At 35.7% G+C, this 12,608-nt stretch overlaps 1 protein-coding gene across 1 annotated transcript in view; it reads right to left on the bottom strand.

The window, feature by feature from the left end:
* The window catches only part of LOC114364917 (neurexin-2-like), a 144,164-nt gene extending 132,277 nt beyond the window's left edge, over positions 1-11,887 (bottom strand). Inside the window, exon 1 of the mRNA XM_028321275.1 lies at positions 11,709-11,887. The gene's annotated coding sequence lies outside the window, so the exon portion shown is untranslated. The remainder of the gene's footprint in view (positions 1-11,708) is intronic.
* Between the last annotated feature and the right edge of the window lie 721 nt (positions 11,888-12,608).

The raw sequence follows: 12,608 nt of genomic DNA, 5'->3' as shown, positions 1-12,608 counted from the left end.
CTTTTCATATCATCAAGGTTTGACGATTAGTAAGTACTCGTAGACTATCATTGGTTTAGACGTTCTTTCATTTATATCTTTTGATTTATCGTCATAAGTATGTACAGTGTACACGTTTCCAACATAGTAAGTACTGTAATTTAAACTAGCAGGAATGTAAAGAAACGAACACAACAAAGAGTTTGATTGTAATCTGTTGATGGAAGTAAAGATAGTGTCTACATTGCAGCACGCACCCGAAATTACTTAAGCTGCGAGCTTTTTTTTATTTCCGTGCTGCAAAAGGCTTAAAAGCTTGTGGATTTTATACAGCAAAGCTTAAAGCTTATACAATTGAAAAATGACAAAAAATCTATGGAAAAACTTGGGAACTCTACGTGGCAGCTGTTTGCCCTAGATAAAAAAAACCTTCGTAGGATTGTAGGACCTATGTCTACATGGGTAACAGCACTTTAGTCAAAACAATTCTATAATTTTAGTTTTTCTAAGCATGTTTTGTCATAAAATTAATCCGAAAGGAAACATTTAAGAAAAACTGCTACTAGGCAGCATTTTTCCAATATGGCGGCACGAACGACAACCATACGAGGTCGCAAAGTTGGAATTCGTAAAGAGCACATCGAAATCTATAGAAATACCAACTTTCATTACTCCCGGAAAACTTTCCAGGTAAAGCCATTATTTTGTACCAAATGACTGGACTACTTAGTAAAAACTGAGAAGACTACGCCACGACTACGCAATACTATAAGTATGAACGTATAGATCAATCAAGGCCCTATCGGAGGCAGCTATTTGATAGTGAACAGAAAACTTTAGGGGATTAGTATTACATTACTATCGTATAGGGGTCGCCGCAGACACTGAATTTTTCTACCGAAAAAACGACCAAGTGCGAGTTATGTTCGAATGCAGAGTAAAATGAAAACTTTTTTACCAAATGAAATCAATTTAGAAATTATGAAATTTAGAAATGAGGAGATCCGNTCGCCAAAAATTGTTCGGGATTCTTATGGGTATCTATTCGATGAAGGAGACACTGTTTCGTGTTTCAAACGGTTTACTACCAAGAATATCTTGTTACAAGGAAATACATTAAAATTGCGTAGTTGCTCTGATGTGAACGATGTAAAAACAAAAGAGATGTGACAGGCGCGCGCGGGGGCCCCGCGGGCGCGGGCGGCGGGGCACGCGGCGTAGTGATGTTCTTGTGAACACCGATCACATCTAAATGGGTTTTATTTCTAGAAATTAAAGATAAAAAGTTTAAAATAATTCATTTGTTTATTTATTTAAACATTTGCACATGAAAGTAATGTACAGTGGCGGACTTAATTATTACAAATATTAAAATTAAGACTTGAGTTCTGAAGTAGGTAAGTACTTGTATGTTAATTAAACTTTGGTCGATAAACGATTAGTTTGATCGTCAAAGCGGGTATTGTCGTTAGAAACCACTATAGAAGACTTACAATACCCGTCCAAAGAACCCTGAGCCAAAAGACTCATATTTCGTCTGCCTTTAAACTCGCAGTGTAAACTTTCCACCGTATTTCACGTCTTGCAGTTTTCTTTAGTCGGAAGCCTTATAATGATGTAACACGAAGTAACGTACTCATTTGCCCGCGACGTCGTACCTATGTAATGAGACCCTTACATAACCGTTATAAACTGGATACCTACATTGTACTTCCCATCCCTGTAAAGGTATACTTTCCTTTTTCGTAGTATCCCTAACTAAACCCCTGTGTCCTTCATCCCTTACTCACTTTGTGACTGAAAAGGGACAACACACAACTGTCCCAATTAACTGTTAATTTCGCATCCACTAACTTTGAATTATTAAATTAAAATTGTATTTCTAAAGCCCAAATTCCAAACTTTTAAATACGATTATTTCTTAATTTTCGTCACTATTAAGATAGATGAAGGTCCTGATTATAATTTGCTTCAGTGATATTTCAATAAAAGCAGATTACTACAATGGAGAAGTTTCGTGATGTTGAAAACATTAGATTTCACTGAATGGGATTAAATTATAGACCAAAACTAAAAAGCCAGTGAAGTTATTTTTGAAATCCCTCAAGAAATTAAAAACTACTAGATTTAAAAAAAAAATTGCATCTGTCAACAGCATTGGACCAGGGGTGATTTACCTACTGTTTGTACTCCGAATGACGTCGTGACTACACCGATGAAAATGGCGCGAATATTTGTTATGCGCAACTTTAGGGCCCTGTAACTTTTGTGTTTGTAGAGATATTTTCATGATTCTTGCACAATTATAATTAATTTTACTTATATTTTCAAGTTTTATTAAAAGAAAAATATTGGAAACTTGTCCATTGCCTATTATGTAATACAGTTCCATTAGCAGCATAACTTGCACATGATACAGTGGCAGTCAGTTGATAATCTACTAATCTATGCGACGTAAATCCAGAGTGTTAATTATAATGTCACATGCCGCCTGACCCGTGGTCGACGCACCGGACTGCTAACAGAGTTCTAGGTAGCTATACACTGCACATTACAGATATTTGTATGCTGTTTGTATTGGTCTGTGTGTTTTGTATGTATATGTTACAGGAAATGTATGAAATCCGTCATTGTATAAAATTCCTAGGAATTGTGTATAAGTCCTAAAATCACCCGGAAATGTGTGATGTAAATTATATGAGACACATTTCCTAGGAAAATTATACATTTCCTAAACAGCAATCGGAAATGTTAAGATTTCAATAAATACGCGTGGACATGCGGTGCGAGGGGAGGATATTGCATCATCCGATTACGCGGGATCGATAGAGACCCCGCGTAATCGCCAAATTTTTTGTACGCCTAGTTGTCTATGGCACACAAATTTTAAGCCTAAAATTTTTTACACAAAATCATTTAATTATTACGCCACTTTTTTTTCTCCGAAACTTTTAAGTTTCGCGAAAAGGTCGCGAGTCTAACCTAACCTAACCGAGACATTGTTATCCAGCTACAGGAGTACTAAAACCTTCATGCCAATAATAGTTTAATAAAGGAGATGTTAAAATTAGGGATTTCCAATACTTCAGCGTAATATGCGTGATGCCGAAAGAAAGGTATGCTAATAAATTTTACGCAAATATTTTTTTCGGCCAAAGTATAATAGTGCGAAAACAACTGTCAGGCTAAACAATAATAATTGTGAGTTAAAAGTACCTATCGGCCAATGTGGCTTGGCTAAATGAAATTTTAGGCATACCGAGGGGCACCCGACCACGCGACCGTGCTTGTGCCACTTAGTTTTATACATTTCCTAATACAATATTGGAATTCTATAAAATTCCTAGGAAAAGTATACATTTCCTAGGATATGTGCGTATTAAAAAATCTCTGAAGCAATATTTTATACATTTCCTAAATAGCTTCGGAATTGTATACATTTCCTAGGAAAAGTATACAATTCCTAGATTTCATACATTTCCTGTAACATATACATTAATGAACGTATTTGTATTTTAGGAAGGTGTTTATAACCCATAGTTCAAGCTTTCCTTGCTTTGGAATTTTAGTGCCATACAAAAGTAAGTTAAGGATATTATAGTTTGTTATCTGTGGCTTTGTAATAATAAATAAATAATGAGTAAATGCTTAAGTTATGAATAATATTAATAGGTAAGTAATAATACAGACAAATGCCAAATCTTTAATTATTCAGACACTATACCTACGTAATTTTGTGAATACCACTATCATATATTTTCTTTTGAAATGAAAATATTATTATACCTATACTCTGTAACCTTAAGTCAAAACCCTTGGGCACTTAGGTCGTAAATTATATTTATAAGTTGGAAGTACCTAAGAAACCTTGTTACTTATTAAAACAACATTTACAAATACGTAATTCGAAGATTTTAAGAAACTGCTTTAGGTATTTACGAAAAAACATGTTCTAAATCATTCTTCCAGCGCTAATGACAATTAATTACATATTTAAAATGTAGATAATGTGTTTTAATTAAGTACACAAGTTTACCAACTAGTATCTACAAGGCCACTGATGGACACCACACCTTCGTTAAAGATCGCGACAGCCAGCGACTCTGGGCAATAGGTTTAAACTTTTCTTCACCTGGAGGTATAGTTAAACCGCTTTATTGAAGTTACCCCACAGATTTAATTATGTAATCCAAGAATGTTAGGTACTACTTTAATTACAACTTAATTATTGAAAAAGTATGACCAAAGCCTTACCCTCTTATTATTAAAAAGTCACAGCCTAATTAAACACTGTTTGAAAGTGATATTTTGTCACTTTAAAACTGTTCAACTAGGGTAATTTTTTATTAATAAGGGGGTGATAGTAGAAGATGTCAGAATATTCCTGAAACTCAGATTATTCTACAGCCCACGTGTGTCTGCAAATCATGATTTTAACTTAATTACAGTTCAACTTAAATAGTGTAAATTGGATTTAGTTCCATCACAGTCCTTATGTAAGTCGTGTCACTCCACGTTAGGACTGTGAAGGTTGCTGCGTGACCAATTAACTTCGGGCGGTAAGCTTCGGCTAGACTTGACCGAACCAACCTTTGAAGATAAGGCCCTATTCGGAAAAATACTCGATATTATTCGGTGCTATCCGTTTCTTTCACATGACATGTGCTTAAGCTTATAATATGTTTTATGCTTACTGAACTAGCAACAGCTTAGATTAGAGACCTTTGAATTCCGCATATTCCTTTGACAATTTATTCTTTTTCTTAGTCAGATTCTCTTTGTCAGAGTGGTCGTGGTTGAGCTGACGAGGTGAGATTTTCGATGTGATTTTATTGCTTTTAATTTAAAAAATCCTTTCCTTTATTAAATAAATAAATAAAATAAATACATTTAACAAATAGAAACCGTTTCGTATTGAAACTTTTTCACAGAATAGACGAATAGACCTCCTAGAAAGAAACAAAAGTAAAATAATCTGGACCTTTCTTACAGACAATTAGTTCGCTGGGATTATTATTCTGACCATACACTAAACTACGAATACCTAAAATAATTAAGTTATTCTCAAAAACAGTAATTTTGCTGGCTGTTGTACATTTTGGTATGCATGAGCGTCACAAAGATTAGCGCGGCATGGCTATCAAATATAATATGAGAATATTGGTTGGGCAGCAGCGCTCTCTGAAAAATATTAATCTTTTAAACTGCGATCTCCAACCCGCCTGCCAAGCGTGGGGATTATGCCAAAACCCTCCGCTATAGTGGAGGAGGCTCATAGTCCAGCAGTGGACTGTAAAGGGCTGTTGATGATGATGAATATTGGTTTAGTACCTACATGATGCTATTCCTCACACTGTACCTACCTAACTGCGATCATATACCAAAGGCTTAAATAATTGAATACCAGATACCGCATTAAATAAAATGTAATATTAAAGCAAATTACATTCGTGCACCGAACGTGTTAAGTTAATAAATTGCCGTTCAATTGAATGAACGGAAGCGGGCAAAGTTAGTTCATTCTTCATGCAAAGCCTGCGACTACCTACATTTATTACTAGACTTTGAAGTGTTTTTTATTGTTTGGTACGCGACCTATTTTCATAGAACACACGATTGTTTTGAATTAAACTTGGTGATTAAAATAATTAAGTGCTACATGCCCTTAAACCGTATTAACTTTTTATTACTCAACGGTAGGTACTTTTTTTAAACTTTGTTTACGAGGTTGGCATGGAAACGAATACTTTCGTCTATGTCGAAAATCATACCTAAGCGTGAATAAACAAATTGATAAAAATATTTCTCATATCCCAAACGTGAGAAATGATGAATAAATGACATCCTTCAACTTGATAACAAATGATATCTTTAATCCTTCATCTTCATCTTTTCTGTACCAAAAATAATCGATCGATCGATCGATCATCGAGTAGCTCTACGGTTTCAACCTAAAAAAATAGGTTAAGCTATATCTGTTGATAGAGCCATATAATAGAGCTAATTTTATTTGATACAGAGACAAAAAATTATAGTCACAACAGTTACCCGGGCACTGAGCACCTAAACGGTGCACGTAGTACCTCCTACAACCGTTTGTTTAGCTACGCAATTCCAATGCAACGTTGGACGCGATCCGAAAATGAATCCCGTTTTACGGGAGCTACCAAAGCGGCCACTGCAAAGTCAGCCGGAACAATGTTGTCTATTGGATGCCGAACAAAACAGGTTAAACAAAGAGTTCAAAACTAGCTGTCTTGAAAGCCAATCGGGTTCTCAATGCACTCTAAATTAAGTACCCAGTTTCTCTAAAAGTCAGTATACTTTTAAACCCTGCCTTTAATACAATAATGCGAGCCGGTGCTGAGAAAAAGCATCGCAAGAAACTTGGTTACTTTTATCAACCTCTTTTTAAAGGGTTTACAATACTATCTACGAGTATATAAAATGAAAACAGGCGGGGTTTTTCAATTATCAACTAACTTACTTATGTAAGTTAAGTTTTGTTGGATAATTTTGATGGTTCAATATACCTAATGGGAGGCCGCCATGGATATCTGAAATTATCTGAATCATTTCTTCGGTTACCTCGAAGATAGTTTTAACAATATCTATTTAGTCCTGAGGCGTATTTTAGATAGAAAACAAGCCATAATATAAACACTAATTCAGGACACACCAGAACCCAAAAGTTAGGGAGTTTCGCAAAACCTTAATCAGGATACCTGAAAGTTTGAAATGTCTGGAATGTGTGCTGGGTGAAATTGTTCTAATATTCTGGAACAAACCTATCTTTACCATACATTATTCAAAGAGCCTAGAGCACTTTCTGATAAAGCAAAAGCAGCGAATTTATCTACATAACCGTAGGATTTTTAGAATTACTATTTAAGTCCAATATAAATGTGTAATCTAATCTGATAATACCCGTATTTGATATAATATTTATGAATGTTTATTATATGAGTCGTAAATTCACAGGCTCTGTAAAATATAATTAAGCATGTGATCTCGTTCAATCTTTTAAAGCATCGCCTTTTCATATCATCAAGGTTTGACGATTAGTAAGTACTCGTAGACTATCATTGGTTTAGACGTTTTTTCCTTTATTTCTTTTCATTTATCGTTTTAAGTATGTACACGTTTCCAACATAGTAAGTACTGTAATTTAAACTAGCAGGAATGTAAAGAAACGAGCACAACAAAGAGTTTGATAGTAATCTGTTGATGGAAGTAAAGATAGTCTACATTGCAGCACGCACCCGAAATTACTTAAGCTGCGAGCTTTTTTATTTATTTCCGTGCTACAAAAGGCTTAAAAGCTTGTGGATTGTATACAGCAAAGCTTAAAGCTTATACAATTGAAAAATGTCAAAAAGTCTATGGAAAACCTTGGGAACTCTACGTGGCAGACGTAAAAAAATACCTTCGTGGGATATTATACGACCTATGTCTACATGGGTAACAGCACTTTAGTCAAAAAATATTCTCTAGTTTTAGTTTCTCTAATTTGTGATAAAATTAATCCGAAAGGTAGCAGTTTTTCCAATATGGCGGCGCGAGCGGCAACCATACGAGGTCGCAAAGTTGAAATTCGTAAAGAGCACATCGAAATCTATAGGAATACCAATTTTCATTACCCCCGGAAAACTTTCCAGGTAAAGCCATTATTTTGTACCAAATGACTGGACTACTAGTAAAAACTGAGAAAACGATTTAAGTGATTTAAATACTGTACGCACTATTATAAGTAGGAACGTATAGATCAATCAAGGCCCTATCGAAGGCAGCTATTTGATAGTGGGCAGAGAACTTTAGGGGACTAGTATTACATTACTATCGTATAGGGGTCGCCACAGACAGTGAGTTTCTACCGAAAGAACAGCCAAGTGCGAGTTATGTTCGAATGCAGAGTAAAATGAAAACTTTTTTACCAAATGAAATCAATTTAGAAATTATGAAATTTAGAAATGAGGAGATCCTTATGAGGACCAGAGTGACTGATAATGACATAGCCCGCAGAATCGTTAAAATCAAGTGGCACTGGGCAGGAAAGTTCTTTCTTTCCTGGAGCCGGAAGCTCGTGGTTGCCACTCAAGAACCAAGTAAGACCTAGCGACCTAAAGTAAGACCTAGCGTGGGTAGGCCTCCCACTAGGTAGACCAACGATCTGGTGAGGGTCGCGGGAGGTGCCTGGATGCGAGCGGCGCAGGACCGGTCTTTGTGAAAATCGTTGGGGGACGGCTTTGCCCAGCAGTGGACGTCTTTCGGCTGAAACGAACAAACGAACGAACGAAATCAATTTCTTAAACAGTAGAACCCCAAAAACGACCAAGCAATTAATTAGTGCAGTACCAATGTCATAATGTTGTTGTGACCATGAGTTATTATAACTATTCAAATATTTATTTTGAAAAACCTCATTACTTCATTCCATCATTAATCAACCAGACACATACCTTCCAAGTACCGACCCATTACGAATTATCATGTCAACATAACTTCGGAGTGTTCTCACGCATTTTCCAATCAAGATAATGGTAAAGCCGTATGTAATCAGGGTTGTATGTGATCAGACAAGTTAATGAGAGCGGGTTAGGGGGAGGGGGCCGTAAATCTTGGGGGATGAAAGGCATCGCCCCCTATCCGGTGCAATAAGAATATAGCAGTGGTATGGAGTCCATGGCGGCAAGATACTCTTTTGCTAAGAGTAGACATAATATGAGATGTCGAGATTGTTATCGTGATAATACAGTGTGAGTCACGTTAAAGTGTACATATGAAAATAGATGAAACTAGACATATTTTTATCGACAAAAAAGAGGTCAAATTTTTTTTGAGATTTTTTTAATTTTTTTATAGACATATTTTTCTTCCAATTGCTTATTGTAAAGAAAACGTAATAACTTTTAAACTAAGCGGTATATCCTGATAAAATAAAATCAGTAATAATGGTAAATAACAGGCGATACTAAAAAAATACTTAAAATACACAAAAAAGGCCAACAAATGATAAAAAATTATACTTTTTGAAAAAAATCTGCTTTTAAATTCGTGTTTTTTTGGTTATTTGATAAATTTCTCCAAAAAATGCCCCTATAACCGGTGGTTTTTATTACTTTGTATTATTCTCTGTCGTATTACCTTCGTAAGACCAAAAATTGCATGTCTCTATCCCTATCATAACATTTGCTATGATCGTTTGAACTAAGCCACTCCGGGCGCGCCATTAATTAAATGTCATGTAATTCAACAGCCAATTATAACAAGGCGGACTGAAGCATAATCGATCATCACGGGTTCGATTCCAGTTCGAGAACGCATCTGGGCGTCCTGGAGGTTCCCTAAGGTTAATTTGACCTTAATACCAGAGTATTTTCACATTTATTTATCAAAACAGCTTAATAAATATTATTTAGGATTAAGTAATTAATAAAATCTGATATTAAGAATTGATTTATCAGCACAGCTTAAAAGTAAATTCAATATTGAAAAGCGGTTTAAAAACCCATCTCGCGATGATAATTTGCGATTATTAAACCACCAATTTATTAACGGCTTACATAGCAGCGGCTATGGATCCATAATTTGCGATAAGCTGGGATTACCACAAAACAAATCGTAATTAATTGATGCTATAGCTATTCACTCAATTAATGAAAAACAGCAGCTATGTGCTATTTATTTAAAAAGCGTCTTCTAGATACTTAAATTTTATTCAGTATTCAAGTATTATTCGGAACGGAAAATTAGTTATTACAATTATAGGAAAACAGACGTTAATTTAATTTTTAGGTTTAGGTTTAAGAATTTATTTCTCAAAAGAAATTGTACATTTCACTTAAAATGAGAAACAAGGTATTTCAATTATTTATAAAATAAATGTAGGTAGATCTTAAACTAAGGGCGCACGGATTTAATTGTTCACCAAACACAAGACATTCGTCGGTAGACGTGAAAAAAAACAAGACACATTGACCTTATTAGGTATCACTTTTTGACTCAGGTGTAGAAGGCGATCACTTGCCATCAAGACCTTTATGCGGACCTTTGAGGATGTGGAACTTTAATATCTTTTTGAAAAACGGAAAAGACTGAATTTCTTTGATGTTTTTGGGTAGCTTATTATATTGCTGAGCTCCTTCATATAATATACTTTTTTTACCATAATTAGTTCTGGAAGGTTTCAAAAGAATATTGTTGTTTTGCCTAGTTATATTTTTTCTTGATTGTCCTACTTTAGTAAATGATATTTTTGAATGAATATCTTTAGTGAGGATCTTTCGTACAAGTACACATATATTATATAGGTAGGTCTGGGATACGGACATTAATTTTGTATCTTTGTAAAGTTTTTCAGAGGAAGTATAATAGTCGTAATGGAAAAGAAGTTTAATTAGTTTGTTTTGCGTTGTTTGTAACTTTTTGAATTCAATAAGTAAATATTTCTTGGAAAATAGAAGACTGATTTTTCCGCCTACCCGTTTGCTGTTGTTAATATTTCTTGATTCAGTATTCATTAACTTAAAATTAATGGAAATTCTCATTAAAATGAATCTGTCATAATTTGGCATTCGTCTCTATAAATTCATGAGGAGGGAATTTTATAAGATACCTACTATTTTGCGGTTTGTGTAAAAGTAGCAACTTAAAAGCACATACGAGTACATAAGTAATTACCTATATGCTGCAGTACTTGAAATAAAACTTTGTTAGCCTTCGTTAAAACATAATTTTAATGGTATGCTAATGATAGGTGCATCCCAACTAATATTATAAATGCGAAAGTAACTCTGTCTGTCTGTCTGTCTGTCTGTCTGTCTGTCTGTCTGTCTGTCTGTCTGTCTGTCTGTTACGCTTTCCCGCTTAAACCTCGCAACCGATTTTGATGAAATTTGGCATAGAGATAGTTTGAGTCCCGGGAAAGAACATAGGATAGTTTTTATCCCGGTTTTTGAAACAGGGACGCGCGCGATAAAGTTTTTCTGTGACAGACAAAATTCCACGCGGGCGAAGCCGCGGGCGGAAAGCTAGTGATGTATAAAAGAAACACGATAATGTTCATTTTGCCATAATTACAATCAGTTCAATGTGACATTGTTCGAATAACGAGGCTAATGACCCATTTGTGGCTTTAAATACTTCTCAAAATAATTAAAAAGAATGTATAATGGTTAATTAATATCATTATACTACCTATACCTACAAACTATGTGGTAGATGGATTTTCATTACTAATGAACTTAAAGGTAGGGGTATTTATTACTATGTATCGTAACTACTACTTGATTTATGACAGAAAGTTGATAGATACTTAGGTGAAAGTATAAATCATCGATGAAGTATTAAAGTAACCCTTAGGTTAACTTCCCCAAACAATTGCTAAACTCTATTAATCCCAAACAATTGATAAACTCTATTAGTTCGTAGTAGTAGCAGTCTAGTTCATTAATTACTCCAGCGTCTACGGATCGACGTACAATTTTATGTCATTCAACTTTGTCTGCGAACCTTACTAAGGTTTCTAACACAGCACGTGTAGCAGTAAAAACTTAACTGCCACAGCCTTCCCCCCAAGAAAACGCTGCCGGCCTTCAATCGATAACACCATCGCGTCCCATCGAATGAAAACAACTCGATATCACAACAACGCGATCGATTGATGACTTAAAAACGGCCATCCTGGCCGCAAAAGTGTGTTTTTATGAAAAAATAAAATGTTAACTCACGAATAGTGATGTGAAACGAAAGGTTCGGCGTTGGATGCGTTACCTATAAGTGGATGTTGGTTCTCCGCATTGACACTCACAGACACAGTCCACTGGCGGTTCCTGCACAAGCACTGTGGGTTTTGGATTGTTTTTGGATTATGTAATTGCGCGGAGCGGGTGCATGGCGCGAGCGGAGCGCGCGGTGCCCGAATGCAGACAGAAATGGCGGCCGTTGCGCGCGCCGCCCGCCCTACGGCTGCGGGGCGGTTGCGTGGCCGCGACCGTAGGCGGCGCCTTTGTTCGCCTGAAGGCTTTCGTAAGTTTCATATACGCGCGCGGTTTTGAATGGAAAAATATGTTCCGTTTACACTCCGCCAGATGGCATCCTTCTAAATCCTATTTATTTCGCATATTACACGTTTGTACCCACGGTTTTCATAAGCTTATCGAGTAAAAATTCCAATAGCACTTAACGTTATGGCCTCGCTACGAATAAACGACATGTTCATGAAAGTAAGATTTTGTACTAATCTTAGCAATTCTTTCAGCAACCTACCTAACCTTCAGTCTTTGTAATCAAAACTTAAATTTTATGTTGAAATAAACTTTCTTAGTTTATTTCCATAAGAAAAATACTTGTATAAAAGTGGTTTGTTAAAAAAACACAGCAAATGTGTATATTTTACGCCAAACCACTTTTGTCTTCAATATAATCTAACATCATCGTAACTCTACAAATACGATACTAAAAAATATTTTTCTTTAGTCGCAATAACAGCACCGCCCCTTAATCTAGACAAAAGGCTCACACTTTGTAACGTTCAGCGTCGCCTTTCACCAACATCCCTCTTTCCGAAGGCAGCTTCGAATCACCCGCATACATCACTCTTTCCTCTCAAAAACCTCTCGCCATCTCGC

The sequence above is a fragment of the Ostrinia furnacalis genome, unplaced genomic scaffold (genome assembly GCF_004193835.3).
Source record: "Ostrinia furnacalis isolate ACB-3 unplaced genomic scaffold, ASM419383v2 OfSCF7487, whole genome shotgun sequence".
NCBI classification, from domain to species: domain Eukaryota; kingdom Metazoa; phylum Arthropoda; class Insecta; order Lepidoptera; family Crambidae; genus Ostrinia; species Ostrinia furnacalis.
This window is presented reverse-complemented; position numbering and strand designations above follow the sequence as displayed.